Source organism: Brassica napus, unplaced genomic scaffold, assembly GCF_020379485.1.
Source record: "Brassica napus cultivar Da-Ae unplaced genomic scaffold, Da-Ae ScsIHWf_256;HRSCAF=428, whole genome shotgun sequence".
NCBI lineage: Eukaryota > Viridiplantae > Streptophyta > Magnoliopsida > Brassicales > Brassicaceae > Brassica > Brassica napus.
This window is the reverse complement of record NW_026015880.1, coordinates 83,327-95,966: the sequence shown is the minus strand read 5'-3', so window position 1 is coordinate 95,966 and position 12,640 is coordinate 83,327. Positions and strand designations below refer to the sequence as shown.

At 51.6% G+C, this 12,640-nt stretch overlaps 1 non-coding gene across 1 annotated transcript; it reads left to right on the top strand.

Moving 5' to 3' along the window:
• The first annotated feature begins 12,279 nt into the window (after window positions 1-12,279).
• Window positions 12,280-12,435, top strand: LOC125601440. Its single transcript, XR_007334251.1, has one exon. It is a non-coding gene; the product is annotated as a 5.8S ribosomal RNA (ribosomal RNA).
• Window positions 12,436-12,640: the final 205 nt, after the last annotated feature.

Here is a 12,640-nt window from a genome sequence, read left to right as displayed (position 1 = left end):
CCCACAGACACACAAGGACAGCCACAGACGTCCTGTGTGTGCTGACATACAGCCATAGACAGCAACCGGCGTCCTGTGTGTGCTGGCGGACACCCACGGACGTCTTATGTATACTGAACAGACAGCCCACGTGGGCCAAAATCACCCAAACAGTCCACGGGAAGGGCCAGCGTGCTGAGTCCAAAGACCAACGTGCTGATATGTGTACTGATGGACAGACACGGACGTCCTGTGTGTGCTGACGGACACAGACGGACACACACGGACACACACAGACAGCCACGGACGTCCTGTGTGTGCTGGCGGACACCCACGGATGTCCTGTGTGTACTGAACAGACAGCCCACATGGGCCGAAATCACCCGAACAGTCCACGGGAAGGGTCACCGTGCTGAGTCCAATGACCAACGTGCTGATATGTGTACTGATGGACAGACACGGACATCCTGTGTGTGCTGACAGACACACACAGACGTCATGTTTGTGCTGACACAAACCCACAGACGTCATGTGTGTACAGAATAGACAGCCCATGCGGGCCAAAATCCCCCGAACAGTCCACGGGAAGGGTCAGCGTGCTGAGTCGAAGGACCAACGTGATGACATGTGTATTGATGGACAGCCACGGATGTCCTGTGTGTGCTGACAGACACACACAGACACACACGGACACTTATAGACAGCCACAGACGTCCTGTGTGTGCTGACGGACACCCACAGACGTCCTGTGTGTGCTGACGGGCACCCATGGACGTCCTGTGTGTACTGAACAAAAAGCCCACATGGGCCAAAATCACCCGAACAGTCCACGGGAAGGGCCAGCGTGCTAAGTCCAAGGACCAACGTGCTGATATGTGTACTGATGGACGGCCACGGACGTCCTTTGTGTGCTGGCGGACACCCACGGACGTCCTGTGTGTACTGAACAGACAGGCCACGTGGGCCAAAATCACCCAAACAGTCCACGGGAAGGGCCAGCGTGCTGAGTCCAAGGACCAACGTGCTGATATGTGTACTGATGGACAGCCACAGACGTCCTGTGTGAGCTGACGGACACACACGGAGACACACAGGCAGCCACGGACGTCCTATATGTGCTGACGGACACACACGAACGTTCTGTGTTTGCTGATTGACACACACGGACAGCCACGGACGTCCTGTGTGTGCTGACGGACAGCCACAGACATCATGTGTGTGCTGGCGGACACCCACGGACGTCCTGTGTGTACTAAACAGACAGCCCACGTGGGCCAAAATAATCCAAACAATCCACGAAAAGGGCCAGCGTGCTGAGTCCAAGGACCAACGTGCTGATATGTGTACTAATGGATAGCCACAGATGTCCTGTGTGTGCTGACAGACACACACCGACACACATGGACAGCCACGGACGACCTGTGTGTGCTGACGGACAGCCACGGACGTCCTGTGTGTGATGGCGGACACCCACAGACACACAAGGACAGCCACAGACGTCCTGTGTGTGCTGACATACAGCCATAGACAGCAACCGGCGTCCTGTGTGTGCTGGCGGACACCCACGGACGTCTTGTGTGTACTGAACAGACAGCCCATGTGGGCTAAAATCACCCAAACAGTCCACAGGAAGGGCCAGCGTGCTGAGTCCAAAGACCAACGTGCTGATTACCTAATGATAAGACCCTTAAGGAAGAGATTATGAGAGAAGCTCATAAGTCCAAGTTCTCGATACATCCAGGTGCAACTAAGATGTATCAAGACCTTAAGAGGTATTATCATTGGATACGAATGAAGGTAGACATAGCTGAGTGGGTGGCCAGGTGTGCTACTTGTCAGTTAGTCAAGGCGGGGCATCATGTTCCAAGTGGGTTATTACAAAGTCTACCTATTCCGGAATGGAAGTGGGATCACATCACCATGGACTTTGTAACCGGTTTTCCTACCACTAGGAAAAGGAATGATGCGGTTTGGGTGGTAGTAGATAGACTCACCAAATCCGCACACTTCCTGCCCTTGAAGAAATCAGATGGAGTTGATCAGATCGTGGTCAAATATCTGGACGAGATCGTACGGCTACATGGGATTCCTTCTAGCATTGTGTCGGATAGGGATCCGAGGTTTACTTCACGATTCTGGAAGGCTTTCCAAAAGGCCTTAGGGACGAGGGTGAACATGAGCACAGCCTATCACCCACAGACAGATGGGCAATCAGAACGCACGATCAGGACACTAGAGGATATGCTTAGGGCATGTGTTTTGGATTGGGGCGAATCATGGGAAAGGCATCTGCCATTGGTGGAGTTTGCATTCAGCAACAGCTTTCACCGAAGCATTGGCATGTCCCCCTATGAAGGCTTGTATGGGCGGCTATGTAGAACACCCCTATGCTGGACCCAAGTGGGGGAGCGCAGCATGATAGGGCCGGTGATAGTGTAGGAAACAACCGAGAAGATCAAGTTCATTCAGGATAAGATGAGAATGGCCCAAGACCGTCAGAAGCATTATGCCGACAAACGCCGGAAAGAACTTGAGTTCAAAGTTGTCGATATGGTGTACCTAAAGATGATTACCTTCAAGGGGAGGGTGAGAATCTCAGGTAGGAGGAAGTTAGATCCAAGGTACTTGGGTCCATTCAGAGTTGTTGAAAGAGTTGGAGCGGTGGCTTACAAGTTGGATTTGCCATCCGAAATGGAAGCATTCCACAATGTGTTCCATGTCTCTCAACTAAGGAAGTGCCTTTCGGATCATGATGTTTACATTCCAGAGATTCCTTCTGATTTTAGAACGAACCTCACCTTAGAAACAAGGCCGGTTCGGATCATGGACAGAATGTAGAAGGCAACTCAGAACAAGACAACTCAAATGCTCAAAGTGATTTGGAAGTGCAACGGTCGAGAAGAGGTAACTTGGGAAACAGAAGCAAGAATGAAAGCTGAGTTTCCTGGATGGATGAAGCAATTTGAAGAAGAGTCAGTTGGTTCGGATTCGAGGACGAATCCATATCAAGTGGGGGAGACTTGTAGCATCCCCGATCCTAGGTAGGATCGTTGGGACGAGCCATGGTGCGAGGAGACGCACCGGACAGGTCATTTGGCCTAAGGACAAGCGTATTATGGCTCAAATAAGAAGGTTAAGGGTATCAGGAAGCTGAGCCTTAACCATGATGGATGGAAGAAAGCTTAGGAGACTTGGCCGAGTGTGCTGGCGGACAGCAACGGACAGCCCAGGACGTCCTGTGTGTGCTAGCGGACACCCACGGACGTCCTGTGTGTACTGAACAGACAGCCCACGTGGGCCAAAATCACCCAAACAGTCCACGGGAAGGGCCAGCGTGCGGAGTCGAAGGACCAGCATGCTGATATGTGTACTGATGGACAGCCACAGACGTCCTGTGTGTGCTGACGGACACACACAGACACACACGGACAGATACGGACATCCTGTGTTTGCTGACGGACAGCCACGTACAGCCACGAACGTCCTGTGTGTGCTGACGGATACCCACGGACGTCCTGTGTGTACTGAACAGACAGCCCACGTGGGCCAAAATCACCCAAACAGTCCACGGGAAGGGCCAGCGTGCTGAGTCCAAGGACCAGCGTGCTGATATGTGTACTGATAGACAGCCACGGACGTCCTGTGTGTGATGACAGACACACACGGACACACATGGACAGCCATGGAAGTCCTGTGTGTGCTGACGGACAGCCACGGACAGCCATGGACGTCATGTGTGTGCTGGCGGACACCCACGGATGTCCTGTGTGTACTGAACAGACAGCCCACGTGGGCCAAAATCACCCGAACAATCCACGGGAAGCGTCAGCATGCTGAGTCCAAGGACCAACGTTGTAGCATCCCCGATCCTAGGTAGGATCGTTGGGACGAGCCATGGTGCGAGGAGACGCACCAGACAGGTCATTTGGCCTAAGGACAAGCGTATCATGGCTCAAATAAGAAGGTTAAGGGTATCAGGAAGCTGAGCCTTAACCAGGATGGATGGAAGAAAGCTTAGGAGACTTGGCCGAGTGATCTAGCAGCTGGATAAAGTCGGGTACAAGCTCAACCAGCTGGGGACAGTGTGAAACCAGCTCACACGGTCCTTGGTAGCTCACTGGAGCTGATAGGTTAGCTCACTCAGCTGAGGCCAGCTAGTGGCCAGCTCAACTCAGCTCGGTGAAGTGTTATGGTCTGGGCAGGCTTGGCCGGGTCATGGACGGTTATGGGCTGGTGGGGTCTTGGCCTGAACCACCCAGGGTCCGTGGTTTCTTGGCCTTGGGCAAGGGACTCTGGACAAGGTTATGGGCCTGATTTTCGAACAGCCCAAAGGAAAGGAAGAGCAGTTGGGCAGTTACTCCCGAAAAGGTGCAAAGGGGCAGTTTTGTGCCCTTTCTCTTTAACTGCTTGGTCGATTTCTCCAGGGCAGTTGGGGGCTGGCTTTCTCTATAAATAGAGAGTCCCTGTCACAGAAAATGGCACGAAATTCCTTAGGCAAAGCTCTGACAAACTCATAACAGAAAGAAAGAAAGAGAGAGACCGGCGGTTAGAGAAGAGAACCGTGTGTGGTGGTGTTGGCTTGCCGGCGTGTTCTGAACGTGGGAAGGCCAGGCCGTGAAGATGGATACCAGACAAAAAGACAAGGAGAAGGAGAATGACTTGCCTCCAGGGGAGAGAACGCCTAAGGTTAGTGGTGTAGACTGCAAGGAACGGCCCCGCGCCTGCGGATGATCCGTGCGGCCTTGCGGCCGGTTCTCTTGGCAGATGCATCCATTCTCTTTACTTCTTCTGGATCGCCTGTTCTATAGTGTGTTGTGATGTTATTGGCCGGACGGATCTATGGTCGGATCTCACATTCCGGGTCGGTTCCGTTGAGATCTGACTATGGAAATCTCTTAGTTGGGAATTATCATGAATTGTCATGCATTTTATTTAGTTTTTGGGAATTTATCTGTGTATGTCCAAATTGGACAGATCCTAGTTTTTAAGGGCCGAACCATGCCATTCTAGACTTGTTCCTTAGGTTATCGGCCATATGTGTTCATGATGTGATTTATGTGGTTTCAGGACCAGACTTGGACCGTGGTAAAGGAAAGGTACCGTGAAGACTCAGGCCATGGGAAGATGTGTGGTGAATGGGTCATTGTTGATAAGCGTGTAGTATTGATAGCCTATTGTGCAACATGTGAACTTATGATAGACTAAGTGTGTAAACTAGTAGATGAACTTATGAATGATGTATGGATCTCATTATGTTATATATATACAATCTGTTTGCCCCTTATGTTTGTTTGTCTTGAATGTTATACTCGAACCTCACCTAAAGGAACTTGAACTTAACACCTAAAGGACCTTAAAAGACTGGAATCATTGTATAAGAACGGATGTTAAGGCCGCGGTTCATGGTTGGGCTTAAGTGCCGGGAACGGGCCTTACAAACGTGCTGTTATGTGTACTGATGGACAGCCACGGACGTCCTGTTTGTTCTGACGGACACACACGGACAGCCACTGACGTCCTGTGTGTGCTTACGGACACCCACGGACGTCCTGTGTGTGCTGACGGACACCCACGGACATCCTGTGTGTGCTGACGGACACCCCACGTGGGCCAAAATCACCCGAACGTCCACGGGAAGCGCCAGCGTGCTGAGTCCAAGGACCAGCGTGCTGATATGTGTACTGATGGACAGCCACAGACGTCTTGTGTGTGGTGACGGACACACACAGGCACACATGGACAGTTACGGACGTCCTGTGTTTGCTGACGGACAGCCACAGACAGCCACAGACAGCCACGGATGTCCTGTGTGTGCTGGCGGACACCCACGGACGTCCTGTGTATACTGAACAGACAGCCCACGTGGGACAAAATCACCCAAACAGTCCACGGGAAGGGCCAGCATGCTGAGTCCAAGGACCAACGTGCTGATATGTGTACTGATGGACAGCCACGAACGTCCTGTGTGTGCTGACGGACACCCATGGACGTCCTGTCTGTGCTGACGGACATACACGAACACACACGGACACACATTGACACACACAGACAGCCACGGATGTCCTGTGTGTGCTAGACATGGACAGCCACGGATGTCCTGTTTGTGCTCGCGGACACCCACGGACGTCATGTGTGTACTGAACAGATAGCTCACGTGGGTTAAAATCAACCAAATAGTCAACGGGAAGGGCCAGCGTGCTGAGTCCAAGGACCAAAGTGCTGATATGTATACTGATGGACAGCCACGGACGTCCTGTGTGGTGATGGACACACACTGACACACACTGACATCCTGTGTGTGTTGACGGACAGCCACGGAAAGCCACGGACGTCCTGTGTGTGCTGATGGACACACACGGACACACACGGACAGCCACTGACGTCCTGTGTGTGCTGACGGACACACACGGACGTCCTGTGTGTGCGGATGGACACCCACGGACGTCCTGTGTGTACTGAACATGCAGCCCACGTGGGCCAAAATCACCCGAACAGTCCATGGGAAGGGCCAGCGTGCTGAGTCCAAGGACCAGCTTCCTGATATGTGTACTGATGGACAGCCACGGACGTCCTGTGTGTGCTGACGGACACACACGGACAGCCACGGACGTCCAGTGTGTGCTGACGGACAGCCACGGACGTCCTGTGTGTGCTGGCGGACACCCACAAACGTCCTGTGTGTACTGAACAGACAGCCCACGTGGGACAAAATCACCCAAACAGTTCACGCGAAGGGCCAGCGTGCTGAGTCCAAGGACCAGCGTGCTGATAGACAGCCACGGACGTCATGTGTGTGCTGACGGACACACACAGATGCACACGGACAGCCACATACGTCCTGTGTGTGCTGACGGACAGCCACATACAGCCATGGACGTCATGTGTGGGCTGGCAGACACCCACAGACGTCCTGTGTGTACTGAATAGACAGCCCACGTGGGCCAAAGTCACCCAAACAGTCCACGGGAAGGGTCAGCATGCTGAGTCTAAGGACCAACGTGCTGATATGTGTACTGATGGACAGCCACAGACGTCCTGTGTGTGCTGACAGACACACACGGACACACAGAGACAGCCACGGACGTCCTGTGTGTGCTGACGGACACACAGGACGTCTTGTGTGTGCTGACGGACACCCACGGACGTCTTGTGTGTACTGACAGACAGCCCACGTGGGCCAAAATTACCATAACAGTCCACAGGATGGGCCACTGAGTCCAAGGACCAGCGTGCTGATATGTGTACTGATGGACAGCCACGGACATCATGTTTGTGCTGATGGACACACACGGGCAAACACAGACAGCTACATACGTCCTGTGTTTGCTAACGGATAGCCACGAACAGCCACGGACGTCATGTGTGTGCTGGCGGACACTCACGGACGTCCTGTGTGTACTGAACAGATAGCCCACGTGGGCCAAAATCACCCAAACAGTCCACGGGAAGGGCCAGCGTGCTGAGTCCAAGGACCAACGTGTACTGATGGACAGCCACGGACGTCTTGTGTGTGCTGACAGACACACACAGACGTCCTGTATGTGCTGACGGACAGCCACGGACAGCCATGGACGTCCTGTGTGTGCTGGCGGACACCCATGGGCGTCTTGTGTGTACTGAACAGACAGCCCACGTTAACCAAAATCACCCAAACAGTCCACGGGAAGGGCCAGCGTGCTGAGTCCAAGGACCAGCGTGCTGATATGTGTACTGATGGCCAACCACAGACGTCCTGTGTGTGCTGATGGACACACACGGACACACACGGACGTCCTGTGTGTGCTGACGGACACACACTAACGTCCTGTGTGTGCTGACGGACAGCCATAGACAGCCACGGACGTCCTGTGTGTGCTGGTGGACACCCACGGACACACATAGACACACACAGACAGCCACAGACGTCCTGTGTGTGCTGACTGACAGCCATAGACAGCCACGGACGTCCTGTGTGTGCTGGTGGACACCCACGGACGTCCTGTGTGTACTGAACAGACATCCCATGTGGGCCAAAATCACCTAAACAGTGGACGGGAAGGGCCAGCATGCTGATTCCAAGGACCAACGTGCTGATATGTGTACTGATGGACAGCCACGGACGTCCTGTGTGTGCTGACGGACACAGACGGTTACACAAGGACACACACGGACGTCCTGTGTGTACTGAACAGACAGCCCATGTTGGCCAAAATCACCCAAACAATCCACAGGAAGGGCCAGCGTGCTGAGTCCAAGGACCAGCGTGCTGATATGTGTACTGATGGCCAGCCACTGACGTCCTGTGTGTGCTGACGGACACACACAGACACACACGGACGTCCAGTGTGTGCTGACGGACACACACGGACGTCCTATGTGTGCTGGCGGACACCCACAGACACACACGGACAGCCACGGACGTCCTGTGTGTGCTGATGGACAGCCACGGACGTCCTGTGCGTGCTGGCGGACACCCACGGATGTCCTGTGTGTACTGAACAGACAGGCCACATGGGCAAAAATCACCCAAACAGTCCACAGGAAGGGCCAGCGTGCTGATTCCAAGGACCAACGTGTTGATATGTGTACTGATGGACAGCCATGGACGTCCTGTGTGTGCTGACGGACACACACGGACAGGCACGGACGTCATGTGTGTGCTGACGGACACACACGGACAGCCACGGACGTCCTGTGTGTGCTGAAGGACACCCACGGACGTCATGAGTGTACTGAACAGACAGACCACGTGGGCCAAGATCACCCGAACAGTCCACGGGAAGCGTCAGCGTGCTGAGTCCAAGGACCAACGTGCTGATATGTGTACTGATGGATGGCCACGGATGTCCTGTGTGTGTAGACGGACACACACGGACAGCCACAGACGTCATGTGTGTGCTGACGGACACCCACAAACGTCATCTGTGTACTGAACAGACAGCCTACGTGGGCCAAAATCACCCGAACTGTCCACGGGAAGGGCCAGCGTGCTGAGTCCAAGGACCAGCGTGCTGATATTTGTACTGATGGACAGCCACAGACGTCCTGTGTGTGCTGACGGACACACACGGACAGCCACGGATGTCCAATGTGCGTTGACGGACAGCCTCGGACAACCACAGAAGTCCTGTGTGTGCTGGCGGACACCCACGGACGTCCTGTGTGTACTGAACAGACAGCCACGTGGGCCAAAATCACCCAAACAGTCCACGGGAAGGGTCAGAGTGCTGAATCGAAGGACCAGCGTGCTGATATGTGTACTGATGGACAGACACGGATGTTCTATGTGTGCTGACCGACACACACGGACACACACAGACAGCCAGGGTGTCCCGTGTGTGCTGATGGACACACACGGACGTCCTGTGTGTACTGAACAGACAGCCACGTGGGTCAAAATTACCCACGGACAGCCAAAATCACCCGAGAAGCCAAAAATTCAAAAATTAACATTTTTGAAGAAATTTTTCTGAAAGGAAACATCAAAAATATGTCAACAAAGAGTTTAGGATGTCAAGTGTTGATCAAAAGTTTCTGTACACATACGTTTAGACCACGAAACCCCAAACTTTGTAGCATGCAAAAGACATGGTTAGAAGCAATAGAAAATCATGAACATTTACCAGCAAATAGCTTTAACCATTCTCATGAAGCATGTAAAAAATCAGATTTAAATTCGAAGTATTTTTTTTTTACATTAAAAATACTCCCGGAACACAACCAATGTGTACTGGTGACAGACTGAAAAAAAAGTGTTTTGTCTATATAAGGGGTAGGCACTATACTGCTCGGTCCAACACTATCGATGGCTGGGTTGAGGTCGATGGCCGGATTGTCTCCGGTGAATTTTCCGGTAACTTTTCCGGCAAATTTTCCGGCGGACCGTTTTGCCCCTAACTTCAAATTTTCGCGCTTTTGTGGTCTTGGCCTGGTTTCATCCGTCTTCCATTTGCTCTTTTGATTACATCTCAAGACTGGTTGGAAAGATTGATGTTAGCGGGGCAAATGAACATTCAGCGTATGAGTGGTGATTCGATAGCTAGTGTTTGTAGGCTCTGTGCTCGCGCACCCAACTACAGACCAACTATCCTCCTCTGTTTCTTCACTAGCATAGTTTTATGCTTGTTGAACTGATCTGTCGCCTGTGTTGCATACCTATCTAGAAGGAATTGTTAAGCTTGGCATAAAATGTTGTTTGCGGCATCTCCTTCAGTGGGGAAGTCTTGAACACATAAGCCGGCACTTGTGATCCTTGCGTCTTTGCATAATTTATGCATTGTTCGCAAAGGTGAATAAGCTGTTTGCTGAGATCTCGGTTGCGGAAGTGTTATGGCGGTGACTCGAATAAATTATGTCCCGCTAAGCACGTTTGTCTCCGGACAAAAGATGACGGTCAAGTCTGCGTCTGTTCCCACTTTCCATGTGTTTGCGGGAATATGACGTGGTCTTGCCCAGATTTATGAATGCTACCTGGTTGATCCTGCCAATAGTCATATGCTTGTCTCAAAGATTAAGCCATGCATGTGTAAGTATGAACGAATTCAGACTGTGAAACTGCGAATGGCTCATTAAATCAGTTATAGTTTGTTTAATGGTAACTACTACTCGGATAACCGTAGTAATTCTAGAGATAATACGTGCAACAAACCCCAACTTCTGGAAGGGATGCATTTATTTGATTAAAGGTCGACGGCGGCTCTGCCCGTTGCTCTGATCATTCATGATAACTCGACGGATCGCATGGCCCCCAATCTTGACACAGGGAGGTAGTGACAATAAATAACAATACCGGGCTCTCTGAGTCTGGTAATTGGAATGAGTACAATCTAAATCCCCTAACGAGGATCCATTGGAGGGCAAGTCTGGTGCCAGAAGCCGCGGTAATTCCAGCTCCAATAGCGTATATTTAAGTTGTTGCAGTTGAAAAGCTTGTAGTTGAACCTTGGGATGGGTCACCCGGTCCGCCTTTGGTGAGCACCGATCGGCTTGTCTCTTCTGTCGGCGATATGGTCCTGGCCTTAACTGGCCGGGTCGTGCCTCCGGCGCTGTTACTTTGATGAAATTAGAGTGCTCAAAGCAAGCCTACGCTCTGTATACATTAGCATGGGATAACATCATAGGATTTCTATCCTATTGCGTTGGCCTTCGGGAACGGAGTAATGATTAACAGGGACAGTCGTGGGCATTCGTATTTCATAGTCAAAGGTGAAATTCTTGGATTTATGAAAGACGAACAACTGGGAAAGCATTTGCCAAGGATGTTTTCATTAATGAAGAACTAAAGTTGGGGGCTCGTAGACAATTTGATACCATCCTAGTCTCAACCATAAACGATGCCGACCAGGGATCAGCAGATGTTGCTTTTAGGACTCCGCTGGCACCTTATGAGAAATCAAAGTTTTTGGGTTCCGGGGGGAGTATGGTCGCAAGGCTGAAACTTAAAGGAATTGACGGAAGGGCACCACCAGGAGTGGAGCCTGCGGCTTAATTTGACTCAACACGGGGAAACTTATCAGGTCCAGACATAGTAAGGATTGACAGACTGAGAGCTCTTTCTTGATTCTATGGGTGGTGGTGCATGTTCGTTCTAAGTTGGTGGAGCGATTTGTCTGGTTAATTTCGTTAACGAACGAGACCTAAGCCTGCTAACTAGCTACGTGGAGGCATCCCTTCACGGCCGGCTTCTTAGAGGGACTATGGTCGTTTAGGCCAAGGAAATTTGAGGCAATAACAGGTCTGTGATGCCCTTAGATGTTTTGGACCGCACACGCGCTACACTGATGTATTCAACGAGTTCACACCTTGGCCGACAGGCTCGGGTAATCTTTGAAATTTCATCGTGATTGGGATAGATCATTGCAATTGTTGGACTTCAACGAGGAATTCCTAGTAAGCGCGAGGAATCAGCTCGATTTAACTACATCCCTCCCCTTTGTACACACCGCCCGTCGCTCCTACCGATTGAATGATCCGGTGAAGTGTTCGGATCATGGCGACGTCACGAGAAGTCCACTAAACCTTATCATTTAGAGGAAGGAGAAGTCGTAACAAGGTTTCCGTAGGTGAACCTGCGGAGGGATCATTGTCGTACCCTTGAAACAGAACGACCTGAGAACGATGAAACATCACTCTCGGTAGGTCGGTTTCTTACTGTGCCTGCCGATTCCGTGGTTATGCGTTCATCCATACCCAAGACTTCAGTTTTGGTTGCATCGTACGCATAGCTTCCCGATATCACCAAACTGCAACTAAACAGCCTGCTTTCGCCAACCCGGTGACGGTGTTTGTTCGGAAGCAGTGCTGCAATGTAAAGTCTAAAACGACTCTCGGCAATGGATATCTCGGCTCTTGCATTGATGAAGAACGTAGCAAAATGTGATACTTGTTGTGAATTGCAGAATCCCGTGAACCATCGAGTCTTTGAACGCAAGTTGCGCCCCAAGCCTTCTGGCCGAGGGCATGTCTGCCTGGGTGTCACAAATCGTCGTCCCCCATCCTCTCGAGGATATGGGATGGAAGCTGATCTCCTGTGTGTTACCACACGCGGTTGGCTAAAATCCAAGCTAAGGACGCCAGGAGCGCCTTCACATGCGGTGGTGAATTCAATTCTCGTCATATAGTCAGACTTTCCGGTCCAAAAGCTCTAGATGACCCAAAGTCCTCAACGCGACCCAAGGTCAGA